At 50.3% G+C, this 8,178-nt stretch overlaps 1 pseudogene; it reads right to left on the bottom strand.

The window, feature by feature from the left end:
* Window positions 1-31: 31 nt before the first annotated feature.
* Window positions 32-8,178, bottom strand: part of LOC112075632 (SRC kinase signaling inhibitor 1-like) — a 46,118-nt pseudogene continuing 37,971 nt past the window's right edge.

The following is an 8,178-nucleotide window of genomic DNA, read 5'->3' as shown; positions in this document are numbered from 1 at the left end:
TGTGTGTGTGTGTGTGTGTGTGTGTGTGTGTGTGTGTGTGTGTGTGTGTGTGTAGCTACAAGCTCTCGGCAAAATTAGGGAAGCGGAGGAAGTGTCGTTTTTCAGTAACATTTCCCATTCCGTCCACCCTTACCTAAAATCCTTCAGGGACCACTTCTACGAATACTATATAAACTCTGCAAACACTATTAATCCACTATTTCTGAAGCTGGTATACCAGTACCTCCAGTTCAGCAGCGATCTTGTCCTCCTCTCCCTCTTCCTTGTCTCCAGAGACGATGGTGGGAGGGGTGGACGCAGGACGCGGGTTTTCAGACACCGTCCGTCGCAGCTTCACATGGGGCTTCTGTGCTTCTCCCTCCTCCGCCTCCGACTTTTACACACATACATAGTGGAGATCAGAAACTAGGCAGGAGGTGCGTGTGTATGTATGTGTGTGTGTGTGTGTGAATATACATCCATGCCTCATGCTCTGTCACCTTCATGCTCTTGCCGGGGATAAGGGTTTCTCCACTGCGGGTGATCAGGCCAGCCGGGGATGATGGGAAGCTGCGTCGAGGTGGCGGGGGAGGGGGCGACTTCGAGGGCTTCTCTGTACGATAGCGAGTCACTGTCAGCTGCTCTGCATCTGTGGCAGGCAGGGCAGTACCATGGGCACCCGTTAGAGAACCGGACAGAGTACCTTCATACTGGCACCACAGCCGACACCGACACATTCATGAGCTGAGTATGTGACAAAACACTGCTGCCCATCAGTACATCAAAACCGGTCTACTGCTCCCTCTGTTGGGTAAGGAGAGGTCTGCTGTATCCTTACCAGAACCACGTCTGGAGCCAGGTTCCTTCCCCGAGAGCTTGTGTGTGGCGTGCTGGGGCTTGGTAGGGCGMTGCTCTGGGGTCCCTCCCCCACTCTGGGGGGTCTGAGACTGGGAGGGTGTGTTGGAGGAGGGCTTGTTGATCTGCTTGGCGGCAAAGTCCAGGTCTGGGATGGCCTTCATCAGCTCAGCCTGGGTCTCCTCCAGCAGACGGTTGATGTCTTGAGCACTGTACTGGGTCAGACTGGCCCGCTTCTCCTCCCAGTCCCGCTCCGCTGCCTGGGGAGCGGGAACCATAGAGAGATATAGCACAGTGAGGGATATTGTATACACACGCAGACACACACACTCACCACAGGAGGTTGGTGGCACCTTAATTGGGGAGGACGGGCTTGTGGTAATGACTGGAGCGGAATCAGTGGAATGGTATCAAACACATCAAACATGTGTCTCCGTGTGTTTGATACCATTCCATTCGCTCCGTTCCAGCTCTTATTATGAGCCGTCCTCCCCTCAGCAGAACCCACTGACACTCACTCACACATGTGCAGACATCCACACTTGTAGACTCACTCATGCCTACGCACACTCTCCTCCAAAACCTATACATATTGTATCATCATACCAATGCAACACTAGGACAACTACAGATTAAATACTAGAATGGAGTATTGAAGGGTTCCTTACCAGTCGAACCTCCACAGACACAGCCTTATCAGCGGCAGCGCGGTTGGCCAGCTCTTCCAGGGCCCGGCCCTTGTGAGGCACAGGGGGATGATTGTCCCTGTGAGGGCCAGAGGAGGGGTGGCTGTGTGCATGACCGTGACTGTGACTATGGCTGTGGCTGGAGTGGGGGCTCCAGTTTGACAGGCTGCTGCCGCCCCTCAGGTCACTGAGGTTGAGAGGGGGGCTGGTGGGCATGTCAAAGTCAGAACTCTTACGGAAGTCCTCACTGCTGTGCTTGGGGAAGTCCTCCTGCTTCTTCCATACGCCCTCGTTCACTTGCCTGACCACACAAACACAGCCAATGTCAGGCGATGCCAGTAACGTCTGTATATCGGCCATTATGTGGTCAGTGCTGGTGGGCTGTGGCTAGACAATGCAGGCTCTGAGTTACAGATCGTTCATGTTCCTGTGATGTTGGATCAGTGTCGATGTTTCAATGATGGTCAGTGTGTGGTGGGCTGAAGCCTACCTGCGAAAGGTGGTCACTGGTCAGTGTGTTGGGTCGTACCTGTGCATGGCGGTCAGTGTGTTGGCTCGTACCTGTGCATGGCGGTCAGTGTGTTGGCTCGTACCTGTGCATGGCGGTCAGTGTGTTGGGTCGTACCTGTGCATGGCGGTCAGTGTGTTGGGTCGTACCTGCGCATGGCGGTCAGTGTGTTGGTTGGGTCTACCTGCCGCATGGCGGTCAGTGGGTGCCTGGCATGCGGTCGTGTTGTCCGACCTGCGCGGCATATTGGTGTCTCGGCATGGTCAGTGTGTTGGGTCGTACCGCTGGGCGGTGCGATGCAGGTCGTCAGTGTGTCAGTGACGCTCTTTGCAGCGTTTCAAGCAGTGCGTCCAGTCTGTGGTGGCCTCCTCCTTCCAGGAACTTGACAGCCTCCACGCTCCACCTGCAACACCACCGCATCTTACTTCTGCAGACTGGGTGAACTGGTCTGGAGGGAGACAGGGGAGAGAGGGGGACACTACATCTTACTCTGCAGACTGGGAAACTGGTCTGGGAGGGGGACAGGGAGGAGAGAGGGACACACATCTACTCTGCGAGACTGGGGAACTGGTCTGCGAGGGAGTACATGGAGAGAAGAGGGGACACTAATCTTACTCTGCAGACTGCGGAAACTTTGGTATGGAGGAGAGCAGGGAGAGAGAGGGGACACTTACATCTTATCTGCACTGGGGAACTGGTCTGGAGGAGACAGGAGAGAGATGGGACACTACATCTTACTCTGCAGACTGGGGAAACGGTCTGGAGTCGGAGACATGGAGAGAGAGGGGACACTACATCTTACTCTGCAGACTGGGGAACTGGTCTGGAGGAGGACAGGAGAAGAGAGGGGACACTACATTCTTTACTCCTGGCTAGACTGGGGAACTGGTCTGGAGGAGAACATGGAGAGAGGAGGGGAACACTACATCTTACTCTGCAAGACTGGGAACTTGGTCTGGAGGAGACATTGAGAGAGAGGGGACATACAGTCTTACTCTGCAGACTGGGAGAACTGGTCTGGAGGGAACATGGGATAGAGAGGGACAACTACATCTTACTATCTGGCAGACTGGGGAACGGTCTGGAGCGGAGACATGCGAGAGAGAGGGGACACTACATTTACTCTGCAGACTGGGAACTGGTCTTGGAGGGAGACATGGAGAGAGAGGGGACACTACATCTACACTGCAGACTGGGGAACTGTCCTGGAGGGAGACAAGGAGAGAGAGGGGACACTACATCTACTCTGCAGACTGGGGAAAACTGGTCTGGAGGGAACATGGAGAAGAGAGGGGACACTACATACTTTACTCTGCAGACTGGGAAACTGGTCTGGAGGGAGACAGGGAAGACGAGGGGACACTACATCTTACTCTGCAGACTGGGGAACTGGTCTGGAGGGAGACAGGGAGAGAGAGCGGGGGGGGCGGAACATACATCTTACTCTGCAGACTGGGGAACTGGTCTGGAGGGAGACGGGAGAGAGAGGGGACACTACATCTTTACTCTGCCAGACTGGGAACTGGTCTGGAGGAGTCAGGGAGAGAGAGGGGACATTACATCTTACTCTGCGAACTGGGGAACTGGTCTGGAGGATGCACAGGGACTGAGAGAGGGGAACACTACATCTTACTCTGAAAGACTGGGAAACTGGTCTGGAGGGAGACAGTGGAGAGAGAGGGGGACACTTACATCTTACTCTGAAGATGGGTAAACTGGTCTGGAGGGAGACATGAGAGAGAGGGGACACTACATCTTACTCTAAGACTGGGGAACTGGTCTGGAGGGAGACAGGGAGGAGAGAGGGGACACCTACATCTTACTCTGAGGACTGGGAAACTGGTTGGAGGGAGACAGGGAGAGAGAGGGGACATACATTCTTACTCTGAAGACTGGCGAAACTGGTCTGGAGGGGACATGGAGAGAGAGGGGACACTGCATCTACTCTGCAGACTGGGGAACTGGGTCTGGAGGGGGGACAGGGAGAGAGAGGGACACTACATCCTTACTCTCGCAGACTGGGGAAACTGGACTCCGGAAGGAGACAGGAGAGAGAGGGGACACTACATCTATACTCTGAAAGACGGGAAACTGGTCTGGAAGGGGAGCAGGGAGAGAGAGTGGGACCTACATCGTTACTCTGGCAGGACTGGGAAACTGGTCTGAGGGGCCAGGGAAGAGAGGGGACACTTACATCCTTACTCTGCAGACTGGGGAAACTGGGACTGGAGGGGGACAGGAGAGAGAGGGGACAACTACTATCTTCACATCTCAGGGTTACAACGGGAGTCTGATTCTGAGAGCGGTGATTGTTGATGTCTGGATGTTTAGACTGATGTGTGTCTGTGATTGGAACTATCTAGTCAGTGCCTACAGTGTGGTCCTGTGAGTGATGAGCTGTATGAGACCATGTCAGTTGCCTGTGAGTGAATCAGTGGTATCAGACCGTGCTCAGTGGTGGCCTGTGAGTGATCAGTGTATCAGACCGTGTCAGTGTGCCTGGAAGTGACTCAAGTGTAGCAGGACGTCACAGGAGGTTGGTGTCCCCTTAATTGGGAGAACAGGCTCGTGGTAATGGGCTGCGAACGGAATTAGTGGGAATGGTTATCAAATACAATCACACATGGTTTGCCAGGCGTTTGAATGCCATTCCATTTGCTCCGTTCGCGGCCATTATTAACGAGCTCGTTAACAGCTCCTGTGTGAGACCCTGTCAGTGGTGCTGGTGATAGTGTATCAAACCTTGTCAGTGTGTCTGTGAGTGATCAGGTGTATCAGACCGTGTCAGTGTGTCTGTGAGTGATCAGTGTATGCAGACCCTGTCAGTGTGTCTGTGATGATCAGTGTATCAGACCGTGTCGTGTGGTACTGTGAGTGATCAGTTGTATCAGTGAGTGACTTACTCTTGAGCTCCTGTGAGTTGTCTCCTCCCTAGTTTCCTCAAGAAGTGAGGCCTTCTCCCTCCAGCTCCTGAACCGTCACCATGTTTGATTGACAGACGAAACCCTTCTGGTATCCTCCACTGACTTGTTCTCAGGTCAGCGTGGAGGACAAACACAGAGAGACGTGTCACAACAAGGCCTTCACAGTTAACATGAAAACGTTCATGTTTATGAAGACTGTATGTTCTACCTACTGAGAGAACACCTGTGGTGTGTGTGTCGAAGCGAGAGACCACAGACCGATGGAGGACATACACACATCTACGGAACACACATGTACACACGACGCTGGCACCCCCACAACACAACACACACACACACACACTACACACACACACCACACACACACACACAACACACACCACACACACACACACACACACATCACACAGCACACACACTAACATCATCACACACACACACACAAGCTGACGAAGCAAAACCACTAATGAAAATCCAACTTAATGATGTTCAAGTTAAATCAGCCTGAAGCCATACGGCCAATCAAAATGGTAATGAATATATTAAATGAAAATAAAATGGCTATTAGCAACGGTTAATACAGATTAACAGTGAATGATCTAACGAGGCAAATGATTCATTCAACAATGCCACTCGATATATAAGTTAACACAGTCTGCTAAGCAGGCAGTGTCTGGAGTTAACGATTGGGGATTTTTTGCTGCCAGTAGGACGGCCTGTAGTTACTGTCCTTAGTACACCATATTATTATCATTAGGAGCTTCCTTAGAACCTCAATGATTCTTAATGACGCTACAAAAAATAACAATAATAATAATCATGTGAATAGATTTTTTTTTCTTGTTCAATCAGTCAGTTAGTCAGTCAGTCAATCAGTCAATCAGTTAGTTAACCAGTCATTCAACAAACAATCTTAATCAAGGAATGATCCGTGATCAGGTGAGTTACTGACTGGAGCTGCTGGATGATAACTCCTCCTCGTTGGGTACTTGAAGTCTCTCCTCTCCACCAGGAGCGCTGTCGCTGCAGAGGGTCTCCTGCTTCCCAGAGCGTCACTCACACGCACGTTCAGCTCCTTCTCCGTTCTTTTTCAGCTAGCGTCTTCACACTATTCCTGGTTCTGGAGTGCTGACCACCGCGACACACACACACACACACACACACACACACACACAACACACACACCACACACCACCAAACACACACACACAACACACACAATACTGAATGGTTAAACAGATTATATTGTGTAACTAATAGTGTCTGAATGATAGTCCTTGTAGCAGAAATCAGTGTATCAAATTGTGATAGGTAATTAGATGTACAGGGTTTGAGGTCATTCAGTAGGGAATTCTGCAGATCATTAATGTACACATCTGCTGCAATACAATAGGCCTCCCTCTGGATTTGATATCTAACACCTAAGGTGGTCCTGCCCAGAGCAGTAAGTAGCTTGTAGAGGTCAAGATAACAATGGAATCACAGTGACAACATCATGCTATTAGCATACCATATTATGAGGCAGTTGTGCTATTAGCAATGAGCAAGGTTTTTTCTGGACCAAAAATGTTCCTGCAATTGGATACATTTTTCAACAGAGCTGACAGAATATTTTGCAGCGTGAAAGCTAATTTCCTGCAATTCTACTCTTTGCCATGGCTAATTCTGTGTTCTTATGCTCAAACATTAAAACAAAATCAATGGGACCCCAATCAGGGCCCCTGAGCATGTATCCTATGTGTCTGGTAGGTAATGCAGACATGCAAAAACTACCCCTAAGTTCATTGTTTGATTATATTGGTGTCATTGATTTAGCTTTTATTTTTGTGATTTTTAGTTCTAAAATATTATATTATTAGAAAATATATAGGTAAAACATTTATTTTTAAATTCCTTAATGTGGCGGCAACAATTGACCAGCGGCGATGCGCTGCTGCTAAATGAATACATGGGAGACACTGGTGTGTGTCTGTCTGTGAACAGTACTGCCCTGCCCTTGACTGCATATGGTGTGTTCTTTTTTTGACCTTGTCTGTCTAATAATGGGGATGCATTGCCTTGTCCATGAGTTTGTACCTCCACGTTGTGTGTATCTGTGTGTGTGTGTGTGTGTAACAGTATAGCTTCCTTCCCTCTCCTCACCCCTCCCTGGGCTCGAACCAGGGACCCTCTGCACACATCGTCAACAGCCACCCTCGAAGCATCGTTACCCATCGCTCCACAAAAGCCGCGGCCCTTGCAGAGCAAGGGCAACAACTACTTCAAGGTCTCAGAGCGAGTGACGTCACCGATTGAAACGCTATTAGCGCGCACCACCGCTAACTAGCTAGCCATTTCACATCGGTTACATGTGCGTGTGTGTGTGTTTGTGAGAGAAAGAGTGTGTGTGTTTGTGTCCTTGAGAGCTTTGCGGGCGTTCTGATGCGCCAGCGCTCCTGTCTGAGCCAACCTGTCTCCCCTGCTAACAGAATGTGATTAGCTGCGGAACCCCAACTTGCTGTGTGTGGTCGTGGTGTGTGTGTTGTGTTGTGGTGTGTGTGTGTGTGGGTGTGTGGTGTGCTGTGTGTGGTGTGTGTGTGGTGTGTTGTGTGTGTGTGTGTGTGTGTGTTGTGTGTTGGTGTGGTGTGTTGTGGCTGTGTTGTGTGTGTGTGGTCTCCACTCAGAGAAAATAAGGTTCACAACCACAGGCAGAAAAACAGCGGAGTTTCCCAGTTCCCAGAGCTATCAGGCACTAGTAGACCTCTAACATCCTAACTGCACCAGCACTCAATCCAAATTCCAATAACACACATCCAGAATATGAATGAAACACTCTGAGTCTACTGAGATGAAGCACCTGGCTACAAGGGGATTTAAGTAATGGCATTCGCTTTGAGATGATTCCAGGGATCAATAATGGCGTATGGGAAACACAGTGAGACTAAACAATGTGACTCTGCCTAGGCGAATTACTTGCTGCACCTTTGGACATAGAAGCAATACATTCAACCCCACTGTATTTGATCCAGCGACACAGCCGTCACAATAAAAACATTTATAACTCTACTTTCGGTTTCTGTGTCGTCTGCATTACGCTGCACCTCAGTAGCCACGTTGACCCTTTTCCTTCCCTTCCGACGCGATCTCGCCGTCTAACGATTAATGTCAAGGATGAGGGCTTTAGAGAGGTCAACTATCATTTATTATACAGGCTCATTACTTGGGAGCTCGTACAGTAAGCCAAACG

Source organism: Salvelinus sp. IW2-2015, unplaced genomic scaffold (genome assembly GCF_002910315.2).
Source record: "Salvelinus sp. IW2-2015 unplaced genomic scaffold, ASM291031v2 Un_scaffold3299, whole genome shotgun sequence".
NCBI classification, from domain to species: Eukaryota; Metazoa; Chordata; class Actinopteri; order Salmoniformes; family Salmonidae; genus Salvelinus; species Salvelinus sp. IW2-2015.
Note: the sequence above shows the minus strand (reverse complement) of the source record. Positions and strands in the feature narration are given on the sequence as shown.